Consider the following 15,926-nt stretch of genomic DNA (forward strand, 5'->3'; position numbering starts at 1 on the left):
CATCAATTGTAGCAAATGTCCCCTTCTGGTGGGAGATATTGATGGGGGAGCAGGTTATATGGGAATTCTCTGACTTTCTCCTCAATATTACTGTGAATCCAAAACTACTCTAAAAAAGAAAGTCTATTTAAAAAGAAAAGGTATCACTACTATAAATGGAAAGCCAGTAATATTTTTTATAAATAGAGAAGGAACAGTAGAAAGAGGAGATATATATACATGTATATAGATAGAAGAGTTTAATATTGATTTTACCAATGTTTTAACTACCAAGAAAGAAGAAAAGAAAGACAGAAACACAGCGAGAGAGAGAAAGACAGAGAGGGGGAGAGACAGAGAGACAGAGAGAGAGAGAGAGAGAGAGAGAGAGAGAGAGAGGTCTGTTGATTTTAGGGTCAAGTGGGGGCAGGCAGTCACTCCTGAGCATGGCATGTCCCTGAGCTGTCCCTATGACAGGCCCAGCAGCCTCCTACAGTTTCCAGCCTCATTTATCTGGTTTCTTCCTGTTATTCCAGGTTTGAAGCCTCCAAGTAACTGGTGACCCAGTTCCCAGAAAAATCTCCCTGCTGTCCTTTTGTCAGAGCCCTGGGGGCTGTGGAGCTCTTGGCAGATGCTACAACTCTGGGCACAAAGAGGAGCTTATTCTCCTCTTAGCAGGGAGACAGGGACCCATCCATCAGAATGCAGAGAGCTGTCCAGCTGACGTTGGGCACCACTCTCTCCCTGGGTCTGGGTTGCAGAGTGCTGTGCTTTGGGTGGAGGCAGAGGGGCTGGTCAGTCTCCCTTCGTTGTTCATGTCTGTCTCTGTTATCTATTGCTGCATAATAAAGCACCCCGGATCTTAGAGGTTTAAAGAACAATTTATTATTGTCTCTCATAGTCCTGTGGTGACTGGGCTCAGCTGGTGGTTCTTGCTTGGGGGGTTCTCTCATGCAGTTGCAGGCAGAAAACATCTCAAGGCTTCGTTGGACTCCAAAGTGGTTTCTTCACTCACCTGTCTGCTGCCCCACCTGAGATGGCTGAAACAATCAGGACTGGCTGGCCATCTTTTTCTCTTCATATAGTCTTTCCACATGGCTAGCTTGGGCTTCCTCACATATGGCAGTCTCAGAGTAGTCCAGCTTCTTTGATGGCTTATCCTGGAGCAGTGTTCCAAAAGCCAAGGTAAAAAGCTGTGGGGCTTCTTAGGACCTGGCTCAGAAGTCAGGCAGTCACTTCTACATTCTCTTGGTTACAAGGGGCCAGCCCAGAATGAACGTGGGAGGGGCTACTCAAAGGCTTGAATAGCAGTGTGGTTCTTGATGGGCCATCTTTGGAGGCCAGCCATGACAATGCGTGCCTTTCAACACTTTCTTCTCTATCTTCTTCTACCTCACCAGCCACTCCTTCTTAGTCTCCTTGAGTCTCCCTCATCTGGCTTCAAATCAAGTGCCCCAAAACTTAGACCTGGGCCTCTTCGCGCTCTATATTCTACCCCTTAGTGATTTCATTCAGTCTAATGGCTCTAAACACCTAATAGCTGGTAACTCCAAAATTTCCATCTCCAGCCTGAATCTCTCCTCTAAAGGCTACACTCCAATCTCCAGCTGACCACTCCACATCTCCACTGGGATGTCTCACAGGGACCGCCACGTGAGCAGCTCCAAAACCACCTTCCAGCCCTTGGTCCCAGACACTTTGCAAAAGAATATACGAGACTAGTTAATGTGAAGAGCTAATAATTGCACATAAAAGGATGTTTAATGTCATTAGTCACTAGAACAATAAAAATTAAATTCACAGTGAGAGATCATTACACATCCATGAGAATGGGTGAAATTAGAAAAACTGATCATACGTGTGAGTGAGAATGTAGAACAAATCAAGTGCCCCAAAACTCAGACCTGGGCCTCTTCCATGTAGAACACATGGAAGTCTCATACGCTGTTGGGGGAAGGCAAAATGTGGTAAACCACTTTGGAAAATAGTTTGGTCATTTCTTGAAAAGTTAAACATGTACTTACCTTATGACATGACCCAGCCAGTGCACTCCTAGGCATTTACCCAAGAGAAACTGAAACATTTGTCCCACAGAGACTTGGACACAAATGTTCACAACAGCTTTATTTGCAATCACCAAAAACTGGAAACAACCTGAAAAGTCCATCAGTCCATCAATAAATGAATGGATAAACAAATTACGGTACATCCATAAAAGGGATACTACTCAGCAATAAAAAGGAACAAATTATTGACACCTGCGACATGGATGGATCTCAAAATCATTATGCTGAGTTAAAGAAGCCAGCCCCCACCCCGACAAATGAATACATACTGCATAATTTCATTTATACACATTATGGAAAATGGAAACCAATTTATGGTGACAGAAGTAGATCAGTGGTGGAGAGAGGGAGGAATTACAAAAGGGCACAAGTATAGACAATGGATTTGGGGAGCGATGGGTGTCTTCACTATTTTAATTGTGGTGAAGTTTTCATGGGTGTATACATATGTCAAAACCAATCAAATTATACACTTGAAATATGTACCATATATTGTACTTCAATAAAGTACCTTCAATTATACCTCAATAAAGTTGGGAAAAAATTGAATCAAAAGAAAAACAAAGAACAACAAAAAAAGACATGTGTCTGGAAGAATGCACACCAAACAGTTAATATTAGTCACTTACCTTCAGGAAGTGGGAAGGGGGACAAGAACTATCACCTGTTACCTTTCACGCAACTTTCTAGTTTAAATTGTTTACAACAAGCATATATTACTCAGGAGTTTAAGAGAAAAAGCAATACATTTCTTGCCCCCCACCAGCCTCAGCCCAGCGATCAGGAGGTCTGTCACATGCCCCCAAACGGACCAGGTTGTTCTGCTAAACAAAGACACCTCCTGGATTTGAGCCAAGAGTTTCTGGGGGCAAATTCCCATCCGGAGACAATGAAAACTGTGCTCCCTCAGAACAGGGACTTTATTTACACCTTATATCTACATTCCGGACTGGGGCCCACACGGGATGATTGCCCAGGAAGATAACGAGTCATAATCTCTGCCCAAGACTGGGCTCCCCTGCCAACTTCCCATCTGGGTAATTAAACCAGCTGGCAGCCCCGTATCAGTGTTCGTGGCATCTTTGGGGCAGAGGGACATGGTACCTCTAGAAGCCACACTTGGCTTCTTCGAGGGGCAGTTTCCTGGGTGACTTTAGGATAAGCAAGCTGAACTCAGGCTGGGGTCCTCGGTCTTGATTTGGCTGGGCCCAGGACCCAAGCAAACATGGACCTCTTGGCATGTCAGGGGTTTGGGAACAGCTGTCTAAGCTTCTGCATTTTTGTTTTTGCCCACCTGTGTGCTATTTTGCCTAACCTCACCCTAAACGTTGGTTCCTTGAATTCCACAAGGAGTTGGCTACCCCGTAGCTAGTCCACCTGTCACCCCAAATTCCTCCCTTCCTCAATAACAGCACCAGGATGTTTCAGGGGATTGCCGCCTCCCCCTGCCCCCAGACTCACAAGGTAAATCTGTTTTCTTTTTTTTGATGCCTAGTTCAGTGGAAGGTGATGCCTACTCACCTGCTACATGAGCGTTTAGGGGAGGAAACGTAAGTAGCTGGAACTCATTCCTAATTGGGTTTGGAGATTTCACTTGAATTAAACCTTTTGGTGTTAAGAGTTAGCTTGGCAGCATGCAGTTTCTTTTAAAAATCTTTTTAAAAGTGTTTTACTTTTTTTTCCTATCCTCCCTCCCACCCCCTTCCCTTTGGCAACCATCAGCTTATTCTCTATATCTATGGGTCTGTTTCTGTTTTTTTTAATGTTTATTCATTTATTTTGTCTTTTTAGGTTCCACATATAAATGAGATCATGTGGTATTTCTCTCTCTGTGTCTGACTTATTCTACTTACCATAATACCCTCTAGGTCCTACATGTTGTCGCAGATAGCAAGATTTCATTCTTTTTTATTGCTGAATAATATTCTATTGTATATATGTACCACATCTTCTTTATTCATCTATTGGTGGACATTTAGGTTGCTTCTTGGCTAATATCTTGGCTATTACTAGTAATGCTACAAGATAAATCTTGATTGGGCTCGGCCGTCTCTACTCAGAGCAAGATCCAGCATCAGCCTCCCCTGAGAGCTTGTTGGAAATGCAGAATCTCAGACCCCACCCAGCCTATAGAACCAGAAATCTTCATTTTAACAAGGTCTCTGGTGACTGAACACATTAGTTCTCAAACCTGGCTGGACATTAGAAACCCCTGGAGAGTTTTTCCTAATACCAATGCCCGGGGTCCTCCGTTGAGATTTTTATTCAGTTAATCTGGAAGACCGCTGGCAGCTTCTAAGGCAGCATTGTGGTGAAGTCTATTAAAATGGTACTTCCGGATGTGCATATCAGCAGCCCTGGGGTAGGGGAGCTCCTGGGGAAGATTTTCCACTCATAGAGAGACACATGGGAGGGGATGCTCTCCTCTTCCTTTAAAAGGTCAGTAATGTCTGGGTGTGGCCCCTGGAGTTGTCTCATGACCTTGAGGCAACAAGCCTGAGGACTAAACACCAACCACCCCGATAAGGGAGAGGAAAGCAAGAAAGAGCCTGAGTCCTTGCAGAAGTTGAACTGCTGGATGACCTCACCCCAAATATATAATTTGGTTCTTTTTTATTTGTGTTCAAAAGCATGTAATGCCTTGCTAGTCAAAGTGTGATCCAAGAACCAGCAGCGTCAGCAAGGGAAAACAAACCATGGTTTTGGAAAGGACAGTGCCTCACAAGCAGTAGTTCAGTTCCCGAGGGATCTGGGGCAAGAGCGAGTTTTATACAGTGTTAGAGAAGGCAACATGAAACAGGACCTGATTGGCTCACAGGTCCTATTTTCTGAGGTAAGGTAAGATAGCTAAACCTGAGTTGGAGGATTATGACTGGTGTATGTTAGGTATCCTTGACAAGTATTTACTTAAGTGTAGGCTGACGGGTTTAGATTTGTGACAATGGCTAGGCCATGGGGGCGGCCTCCATTTTCTGGGTCCTGATATATGAATTAACTTTATCACTAAAAATGCAGAATCTCGGGCCCCACCGCAGACCTACTAAAATAGGATCTGTATTTTATCAAGAGCCCCACAGTAAGGTTTGAGAAACACTGCTCTAGCCTATACAGCAGCACATATGCCTTGGATTTTCTGGGCCTTTCTGTGGACTGCCACCCCCATCTAATAGCGGCATGAAATCATATTATTAATAATCATGTGAAAAGATGCCATGGGCACCGCACACAGAAACCTCCTGGCCAGGTTTGCCTTGCATCTTAGTAGTCAGAACTAGGTCACGTGCCTTAGTGCAAAGGCGTCTGGGAAGGTGAGTGTCTGGCTTCATCTCCTCTATCATGAGAGACAGGTTCTGCCCACAAGGACATGGTGGGAACAATAGCTGTTGGGTAGGAACCAGCAATGTTTGCCACAAATTAATACCATTCGTGGCCTTTTTCAGAAGTTGGACAAGACTTGGAAGTATAGTCAAGTGCCTAAAGTCACGTAACTAGAAAGTACTTGCCATGTAAATGAGGGTGGCTGAGTCAGTTAGTGCCTAAGCTCGGCCTTGAACGCAGATCCCCTGATGTCCAATATAGTGATGATGTCCAATATAGTGATCTAGCCACTTCCTCAAGCTGCCTTCCTCTTACCCTTTGTGTGTTTATATCTTAAATAATGTTTTTTGGTTTTTTTTTTAAGATTTTATTGGGGAAGGGGAACAGGACTTTTATTGGGGAACAGTGTGTACTTCTAGGACTTTTTTCCAAGTTGTCCTTTCAGTCTTAGTTGTGGAGGGCGCAGCTCAGCTCCAAGTCCAGCTGCCATTGCTAGTTGCAGGGGGCGCAGCCCATCATCCCTTGCGGGAGTCGAGGAATCGAACTGGCAACCTTGTGGTTGAGAGCCCACTGGCCCACGTGGGAATCGAACCAGCAGCCTTCGGACTTAGGAGCTTGGAGCTTTAACCGCCTGAGCCACCGGGCCAGCCCCAATATGTTTTTTTAAGGACACAGCTAACTCAGTGGGCAATAGGTGTCGGTGTGACTTCTTGTGTGGCTAGCCACAGTCAGAAAGGAGATAAATGCCTGATAAAACTGGAATTTTCCTAGCTGCTTTTGGACATCACCCAAACCCAGATGCATGTGGTTACATGTGGCACCCTTGGACACACAGGAAAATGTTATCTTCACCACTTCCTGCCAAATGTCCAGCTGGCTCCACCGGTAAATGATGAAGTTCAGGGTGGAACCTGGTTCCTGCCCCTTCTGCACGGTTGGTTAACTTTCCAGCTGAATTTCCCTCCCACCAGAGAGAGTCTGGGAAATTGGAGCCCCATGAGTTAGAGACGAGGAAAATTTCCCCTAGTAGGAAGTCACTGCCTTTTTGTAACCTCATCTCAGAAGTGACATTTCATCACTTTTGCCATATTCTATTCATTAGACTCAAGTCACACTCCGGAGGAGGGGACTGTGAAAGGGTGTGAATACCCAGAAGCAAGGATCATTGGGAATGAAGCTGCCTAACATGCCACGTTTCTCACCCAGAGGTAAGAACTCCAGAATCCATTCTATAATAAAAATAACTACCAATATTAAGTGTTTATGTGCCAGGCTTTGTGCTAAGAGGTTTACATATATTGTTGTATGAAATCCTTACGAGAACCCAATGAAGTAGGTACAATTAGCATTATCCCATTTTTTTATGCAAAAATAGGCACAGAGAGGTTAAGTAACTTGTCCAAAGTCACACTGCCTAGTATTTGCACAGGACTTGAGAATTACAAACCACTTTATTTTATCTTCCCAACCCTGTGAGTTAGGAATCATGTTTACCCATAAAAAAGCTAAAGCTTAGAAATAAAAATGATAGATTGTTTTGTACTTGCTGCATACCAGCTGTCTTTTTAGTGATTTACATTCTTCACCTGACTTTACACTTCCTGTAGCCTGGTCTGTTAAAATCACCACCAGGCACTGCTATTCAGAGATTCAGAATGAAAAAATATTTAAATAATCCAGTGTTCCTGTAGGGATGGTTGGGTTTTTCTTAGCATCTTCTTTGCGTTAGGCACCTCTCATCCAGGATCCGTTTTCTTCTGCATCAAGAGAGCTTTTAAGAGCTTAGCATCATGTGGGACTTGGCATCAAGTAAAATTTACTGCTTGGAGAAATAATATCAGGCTAAACACTTTCCTCTAGCGTCAGCTGAGATCCACTAACTGGCCAGCTTTTCCAGTAGTTATAAAATTAGGTAATTTTCGTGGAGGGGAACTTCTCAGCATAGGACTGCATTTGCTTAATTAGGGATTCAGCATATTGAAGATGATTTAAAACGGGTAGGGAGGAAGGGGAAGAAAAACCACAATTATTTTAAGTGGATCTAAAAAAGAGAACTCAATTTTTCCACTTTTTCCAGATTAAAAAAAATGCCCTATGGGCAGCACCCCAGTTAAAATAAATAAGCATGTGATTAAATTGCCAAATCCACTCACTCTCCTATTTTGCCAATATCTTTGGTGGGCATCGAGTTTTTGTCCATTTCACAGGTCTTTGCTGAGCATCTTTATTGAGTTTTCATGCCAGGTATTTTTCAACCCCCCAGCGAGGCATCTTTATGAGTTCCATTTTACAAGTAAGAAAACTGAGGCAAAGAACGATCACATGATTTTCAAAGGTCACACAGCTGGGAAGTGACTGTTCCCAGGATGCCAATCCAAGTGAGATTTGTGGGGCAGGGGTGGGAGGTGGGGGACTGTCACACACACAAATATCCTTTCCCTTCTTAACAACACTCTGGCTCCCACAGCATTTCCTGTGACTTTTCCTAGCTAGAGAATCTCCATAGAATGTTATTTTGTATTTTAACATTAGTTCTGTTTTCTTTTCTAAATAGTACAGGATTTTCTTAATAGCCATATATATTATGTTCTGAAACACTGAATATTTTTGTCCTTCCTAACTGGCTGCAAGAAACATTTTTTAAGATGATCTAAAAAGTTTTTATTTATCTCTCTCAAATTGTCTGTGAAAGCCATTTTATCTTAAGTTTTCTTTGAAAATGACACATTCTAACAATAAGTCCATCTCCAGCATTGTTGGAAGATTCTTCACTATTCCTCAATGAGAAAGGACCTTGGACCAGATTTCAGGAGGAACTCAGTGTCCTTGGACAAGTCAAGCTCTCTCTCTGGGACTCAGTTTCCTGAGTCTACAAAATGGGGCTAGGGCAGAGGCAGAGTGGTTTCCAGCAGTTCTTATCTCTGGCAGCCAACAGCTAAAAGTTACCAAACGTGCCTTTAGTCGTGAAACAGGTGATGCAAATACCTTTTTTCCTTAGAAGTCATAAGCTAGTAGACTCATCATCAAAATGAAGGAGACTAGCTCTAAGATGAGTTATTTGAGTGAAATTTTTATGTCTACATGTCATGGAAAGTTACCTTTTATGTTAATGCTGTGGTGGGTACTGCTCCTTCCATATTACCAGTTTACGGTCGCCATTGAACATTTTTTTAAATTGTGATAAAATACACATAGCATAAAATGTACTATTTTAACCATTTTTCAGCATGTAGTTCAGTGGTGTTCTTATGCAGCCAATCTCCAGAACTTTCCCATCTTGCAAAACAAACTCTATACCCATTAAACAGCTCCCCATTTTGTCATTTCCCCAGCTTCTGGCAACCACCCTTCTACCTTGTTTCTGATATTGACTAACTCTAGGTAACTCATGTACGAGTTAAGTGGCATCATCCATCTTTCCTTTTTGTGACAAGCTTATTTCAAGGATGTCTTCAAGGCTATCCATGTTGTAGCATGTGTCCGAATTTCCTCCCTGAAGGATGAAGAGTTGTATGTATATATCACATTTTGTTTAATCCATTCATCTGTTGGACATTTAGATTGCTTCTACCTTTTCGCTATTGTGAATGTCATTATGAACACAGGTGTATAGCTGAGACCCCGCTTTTTCTTTAAGTATATACCCAGAAGTGAAATAGTTGGATCATATATGGCATTTGTTAATTTGAGGAACCACAATACCATTTTCCATTCCTACCAACAGTATACAAGGGTTCCAATTTCTCCACATCCTAACACTTATTTTGATAGCTATCCTAATGGGTCTGAGGTGATTATCTCATTGTGGTTGATTTGCTGATGTTAAGTATCTCTTCATGTGCTTACTATTTATCTTCTTTGGAGAAATGTCTATTCAAGCCCTATTTTTAAAATGTTTGTTGAGTTGCAGTTTATATATTCTGGTTATTAATCCCTTATCAGATACATGATTTGCAAATATTTTCTCCCATTCCATAGGTTGCCTTTTCATTAATCATGTTCCTTAACGCACGATATTTTCCAATTTATGTTTTTCCTTTTGTTGCCTAAGAATCATCTTTTATTCCATGTTTTAAAATTATCTATGTAACATTGAAGCAAGTTAGAAAGTACAGAAGATATACAGATGGCAAGTTTATGAAGAGATGCCCCACATCACGTCATCAGGGAAATTCAAATTAAAACAATGAGATACCACTACACTTATTAGAATGGCCAAAATCTGGAACTCTGACAACACCAAATCCTTGCAAGGAGATGGGAGTTAACAGGAAATCTTTCATTGCTGGTGGGATGCAAAATGGTACAGCCTCTTTGGAAGACAGCTTGGCAGTTTCTTACAAAACATACTGTTACTGTTACCATATGATCCAGCATAGCTCAGTCTCACTGTCCATCCTCCCCCACCCCCGACCCCATCTCCTGCAGAAGTTCCAACCAAGGGCTGAGGGCTGTCTATGTGGGTCCATGCTCCAAGAGTGAGCAAGGTGGACTAGGGTGAGAAGACCCTACCAGGCAAGGGAAGACACTGGCAGGGCCATTTACTAACAATGTAAGTTACTTCCCCTCTGAACCTGTTTCCTCATCTGTAAGATACGTACAATATTATTACCTCCCTTGGAGTCTGGTAGGAAATTTCAGTAACAGTTGCTGTTATTCTGATGACTCAAGTAGGGAGAAATGGTATGTTTGGACTTGATCAAACAGTAGGACAGTGAAATGTTTGAGGCAGCCTAGCATGTACATGTCAACCTTGAAAAGTGACATCCAAGTCCCAGACTGCACACACCACCATTTTCACATCAGAGCAAAAACATGCTCTCACCCACTAGGACCACCCCCACCTCAAGCCTTCCCACCTGTAAACTGGCCCGATGGGGCTATTTTTAGGAAAAGGACCATTTATTTAAATGAGCCTGCCAAGTGAGAAGATCCAGATCTTTTCTTTTTAAAAAAGCCTCAGATATAAATAAGCCCAAGATGGTATGTTTCTGCCACAACAGGTAAAAGTTGAAAACAGACCTGCAGTTAACATCGGGACCTTAGGAAGAATTTTCAAGGGACCAACAGATTAGTGGGCCATGGGACCTGCCCATTACACCCACCCAGCCTTTGAAGCCAGTTTGGAAACTGTTGGGAAACCTTGTAAAATCCAAGTCAACAGAGAATATAAAAGTTACTCGTCAGGTAGGAAGTCCATCAAGGCTTTATCTTAAAGAACAGATGCCACCATCCCAAGCCAAGTGCTCTCAGAAAAGAGGTTGCCCGATTCACCAAATAAAAGTACACCCACTTATATTTCAATTTCAGCAAATAATTTCAATTATGTTCAAACATTGCATGAGACATACACTAAAAGTTATTTACCTGAAATTCAAATTGAACTGGGCATCGTTTTTATATGGCCCAACTATGACAAGGGCAGTGCTGAAAGGGACACACAGCTCAAATTGCAGGTTTCAAACTGGCTTCCAGGCCATGAGGCCCCCATATGTACGTTGCTCATTCTTCAAAGTTTATAAACTTGGAAATCAGTTGCCAGTATTTTAAGGGTTTCTGGCTTCCTTTAAAAATGGGAAGCCCCCACCATGCTGCCCCATTATCACAACATGATGGGGAGAGAAACGAATGCCGTAAAGTGAAAACTGATTCTTCACGTTAGATTGAAAGGATCGTGGGCAAATTTGTTTCTGGTTGGTTTGTTGCATGAGTCTGGCAGTTGCATGTCAGGAGCTCACATTTCAGGCCTGGAGAACTTGCCCTTTGTCTGGCTCTGCTGCCGCAGTGGACCCCCGAAGTGCTGGCTTCACCACCGGAAAAAACGCCCATCTGCAATTTCCCCACCTGCCATCCCTTTCATAGGCCGAGAGTGAAAGCTTCTCTACACAGGCAGGAGAAATATGCCCACAGCGCCCCCTGCAGACAAAGGCTGGAGCTGCAAGTCTTGGAAGGAGCCCCAGCTCCACTTCCCTGGTGATTGTGTGGCCCTGTTCTGAGACAGGCAAAATCTAGATGAAAAAGAAATGAAAAAAATAACCAGTTGAGAATCTTTCTATATTACAAGCAGAATTCTACGTGTTTCTTTACTCCTCAAAATATCCCCATAAGGTGGGTACTATTACACCTCCATTTTTCTGAATAAATTCTGGCTGAGAGGTGAATCAATTACCCAAGATGGAGTTCAAATCTCAGCTCCATCACTTCCATGGCAATGTGACCTCAAGTAAATTGCTAAACCTCCCTGAGTCTGTTTTCCTGTCTAAAGAGGTGAAGCAATTTGCCCAAAATCAGCCAGTCAAGAGGACCAAGTAGGATGAGACAAACTAGGAAGAAACATGGGGACGTAGGGGATGTTAAATGAAACCAAACTGGCCACGAGTCATTTGGAATTTCCCACAGTTAAACACTAAAAAGTTAACATGTTTATTAATCTCATACATTACCTATAGAGCACAGAACCCATGATTTAGTACGTACAACTCATTCAGAAATGCCTACATACATATAAACGTGCAAGTGTGGGATCCACCCTCTGCCCCTGGAGTTTGATCTCTGTAGATATCTGCTTATTAATTATTACCCTGTTCAGTGTTTATCTCCAATGACCAAATCCAAGAACATTTTGATTTAAAGCATTTTTTATTTTCCTTCTCCAGATAGGAAGCCTACAAAGTTGTATTGTGCTTTTTAAGGAAAATACAGGGTCAGTCTTTTTCAAAAGGCCTTGTATTCCAACTCTACTGGCAAGAAACTCCTTAGCAACTGGAGTTTGCAACTTCCTTCTGACATAAAGTGCTACACGTTTGGGATATGGGAGCACCTGGTTAAAAAACTTCAGAAACTAGTTAGATGGACATTGGACATTTAATTATCAGACCAAGAAGACTTTCAGTCTATTCTGTACCTCATTGAAGCCTGTATGTTGTACTTATGTTAAAATGTTCAACCTCAATATAAATCCTTTCTAATTACAGGAACTATTCAAGAGTAGGCAAATCCAGGATCACACCAAAAGGTATCTGTTGTTTTTAGAGGGACATAGCACCAATGCAATACATATAAGAGACAAATGGGGCATTTGAATATCAAGTGGATAAGCCGACATTAGGGAACTAATATTAGCTGTTCAAGATCAGTTACGTGGGCGAATAGGGATCAAGGGTCATCAAAGGGCAATGAGCGATCTTTGACACGCCCAAAGGATCCAGAAAGAGTGTGTTGTTTAAAAACGGGAGTAGGTGTAGACTTAATTTTTCCTTTCTTGCAAGACATGTAATACCAATAGGTCAACAGTCTCCTGCTAACTTAATTCTCCCCTCGTTTTATATATCCAACCTGGAATTGGGTCCCCAGGTTACTCCCAAGTGGGCAAATGCAACACCTCTCTACCCTGGGCACATTTAATAATAATTTTATTAGGTTGACACCAGGATAACACCATTTGCAGAAACCTCACCTGTTACAGGACAGACTGAACCAAGCCAAGGGGACGATCAGGCTACAATCAACCTACTTAGTGCCCAGTGACTCACAGGGCTCCCGACCTGTAACGAGTTAATAGATGAAGCAAAGATAAATGACCTGCATGCTAAGAGAAAAAAACCCATAGAGCAAGCCCAATCCCCACTTAGAAAGTAGTCTGTTAGTGGTAAGCAAAACAGAAGTTATCTCTGAGGCTAATGCATCAGACAAAAACTGGCGAATAGTTTAGTTAGATCAACAGGGTCGATCTGATAGGGAAAAAAGTTGTCATCAACTGCAGTGGCCATATTTCAGCCACAGAAAATAGAGCACAAGGTGGATAGCCCCATATTTAAAAGAAAAGCAGTTACTACCTGCTCCATTCTCCAGATCCTTTATGTCTATTCAGCCACGTGGGCAAGGGCACTTAGGAAACGTGTACATCACTTAGCAATCCTTTCCCACTTATGGATTCATCCTGGTCCATTCAAAGTCTGCTTTCTGCCAGTCATAAACCTGAGAGCAAAACACCAAAACATGAGCTCCAATCAGCTAGATGCTTAAGGAACTAAGGGACAAAGGAGGGGCTCAAGCTGGCATATCAGACAGAAACTGGCTTAGAGAAGTTAGATCAACATGGTCGATCTGTCGGGGAAAAAAGTTCAGTCATCATATATGCCAGTAAGAAGCTATTGGTCTTTATAGACAGAGCCCTGAACCAGGAATAAGATTTGGTCGGTCTGATCCTATACTTGCAAATTCACTCAATATTTGAGCACTTCTGTGTCCTGTTTGTAAGAAACAGGACACAGAAGTAAGAAAATATCTGCAACGACCAACACTCCTGGCCTTCTGAGCTAACACTTGATACAGGCCTGTATGGCTGGCAAGAGCTGTGTAGAAATGTTTGGCTTCTCCTGAAACGAGAAGTGACCACAGAGCTTTGGGCAAGTGTCAGGACGTTACATTTTAATGTAAGATGTTATCACTAAAAACCTGGGATAATGGGGCAGCCGGTTAGCTCAGCTGGTTAGAGCAAGATGCTCGTAACACCAGGGTTGCCGGTTCGATCCCCGCATGGGCCACTGTGAGCTGTGTCCTCCACAATTAGAGTGAAACTACTTGACTTGGAGCTGATGGGTCCTGGAAAAAAACACTTCAAAATTAAAAAACAAAAACTGGGATACTCTGGGACAGCAAGATTTAAGAAAAAACCTTTCCTCCAAGAAGTCTTGCCCTTAGGACATCACTCCTGGACTCAAAAGCATTTGATAGGCATATGGGAATTAGTTTGAGTGGCTAGGTTAGCAGAAACACATTTCGCTTTCCTTTAAAAAATGCCACCACATCCATCCCTTTAGAAAACTAACTGCACAAGAAAGCTGTTTATCAAGAAACACACGTGAAAGAATGGAATCCAAAAGAGTGCTTTAAAGCGCGTTCAAAACACCTAAGAGGTTATGGAATAAACTTAACAAGCTCATCAGGGGGCCACATGGCAGGCCTAACAAGCTCAGTGACCCAAAGTAACCATACAAAATGGTCTCATCACAAATTCCTAACTGGGCAAGTCACAGTGGACAGTCCCAGGCCTGTATCTTTAGCAAAGGTCCCCCTCTCCCTTGTGAACCCCTTCCATTGTTTTTATGCATCTGGATAACATCTTTTAAATACCAGAGTAATTTTCTTTACCTACCTCTCAAAGGCACCACTGCTGGCACCAGACACCACTGAACCCTGTTATCTTGTTCTCTGCATACCCTCTGTTGTAAATGTTAACTCTCCGGTACCCATCAGTGTCAAAGTATGTTTCTCCATTTTGCCTTTTATCCAATCCTGGAGATTTCCCTGCTATGCTTTCTCCCGCCTCCTTAATCTACCAACGGATTTCATGTAACCTTGTTTCCTTTGATTCTAATGTATAAAATAAGCTACAAAACTGCCATTCTTCAGAGCATTTTCTCAGTCTGTAGAGTTTGCTTCACGGCCTATGTTGTCAGTCTGGATCAAATTCGTAAAAATGCTCTACAGGTTTGGATGTTTCTTCCTTTGAAGAGATTATTCAGTATTCCACTTTGGGCAATTATAGCTCTTAAAACTTTTTTCATCAGCAACGTAAGTCTAATGGGTACATTTTTGAGAATTTTAATAAAATTAAGCATCCAGAACATTTTAAATACCTAGTACTTAAACTATGCTTAATAAAAACTAGCTACGGTTCCAAGTTCGGCTAGCAAACAAAGGATCCTCAGAGCACGCGTTTCCTACAATAGGCCAGGAGACAAATGCTTACCCCGGCAGTGAAGACACGGAAGGTTCTAGATGTCTACACAGAGTTCTCTTGGAGGCCCAGAAACGACCCTCTCCTCCAAGATCCATTCTGCACCCTTTGATCGCGCTAACCTGCGAACCAACAAAGAAAGGGCATCAATCGCCATCTTCCCACGATGGAGAAAGCACGTGGCCGGACCTTTTGAGGCTGATGCATCAGAATTAACTGGCAAGTATTTAGAGATCAGCATGATCGATCTGATGGGGAAAAAAGTAAAGTCATCATTTACACCAGCCAAGGACTCCTCGGGTCTGTATACAAGGCGCGGGTTTTCCACCTCTAATTGAGCTCCCCGAAAGCCTATTAAGGTCAGAGCAAGAGGAGCCACGGGAAGGGGCGATGGCAAAGAAGAGGTACAGAGACCTCGAACGGAAAACCGTAGGTCTCAACTCACCGCACAGAGTAGTAACCCCGGGTTCCCGGAGCCGGACGACATCGGATGAGGAGGACGCACACGAACTAACACGAACACGCTGCGGAAGCAAAAGGACGAAAAGCTCTCCTGTTCTCCTTTATATAATCAGAGGAGCTCTTGCGCCTGCGCACTAGACTTGAGACGCTTCCGGTCGCCCCGGCGCCGCGCGGGAAATGTAGTCTCCCAGGCGATCTGATGGTTGTCAAGGCCGGTCTAGCCCCTCCTCCTTCTCTGTACACACTGGGCCGCCGGGGCTCGGCGGCTTCGCCGCCATGTCGCTCTTCACACGCACCAAGAAGTGCTCCGAGTCCCCCCTCTTTCGGGGCTGGCTGAGGCCCTCTGCAATCCCCTCCCC

At 43.1% G+C, this 15,926-nt stretch overlaps 1 long non-coding RNA gene and 3 other non-coding genes across 4 annotated transcripts; all 4 read right to left on the reverse strand.

Moving 5' to 3' along the window:
- Positions 1 to 9,349: 9,349 nt before the first annotated feature.
- On the reverse strand, positions 9,350 to 15,701 carry LOC117015964 (uncharacterized). The gene is made up of 5 exons (XR_004421820.1): positions 15,551 to 15,701; positions 15,118 to 15,227; positions 13,199 to 13,340; positions 12,820 to 12,907; positions 9,350 to 11,371 (listed from the first exon to the last, which is right to left on the reverse strand). It is a non-coding gene; the product is annotated as an uncharacterized LOC117015964 (long non-coding RNA).
- On the reverse strand, positions 13,039 to 13,129 carry LOC117016380 (small nucleolar SNORD12/SNORD106). The gene has a single exon (XR_004421903.1). It is a non-coding gene; the product is annotated as a small nucleolar SNORD12/SNORD106 (small nucleolar RNA).
- LOC117016379 (small nucleolar SNORD12/SNORD106) lies at positions 13,417 to 13,507 on the reverse strand. The gene has a single exon (XR_004421902.1). It is a non-coding gene; the product is annotated as a small nucleolar SNORD12/SNORD106 (small nucleolar RNA).
- On the reverse strand, positions 15,303 to 15,391 carry LOC117016378 (small nucleolar SNORD12/SNORD106). The gene has a single exon (XR_004421901.1). It is a non-coding gene; the product is annotated as a small nucleolar SNORD12/SNORD106 (small nucleolar RNA).
- Positions 15,702 to 15,926: the final 225 nt, after the last annotated feature.

This window comes from Rhinolophus ferrumequinum, chromosome 23, assembly GCF_004115265.2.
Source record: "Rhinolophus ferrumequinum isolate MPI-CBG mRhiFer1 chromosome 23, mRhiFer1_v1.p, whole genome shotgun sequence".
NCBI lineage: Eukaryota > Metazoa > Chordata > Mammalia > Chiroptera > Rhinolophidae > Rhinolophus > Rhinolophus ferrumequinum.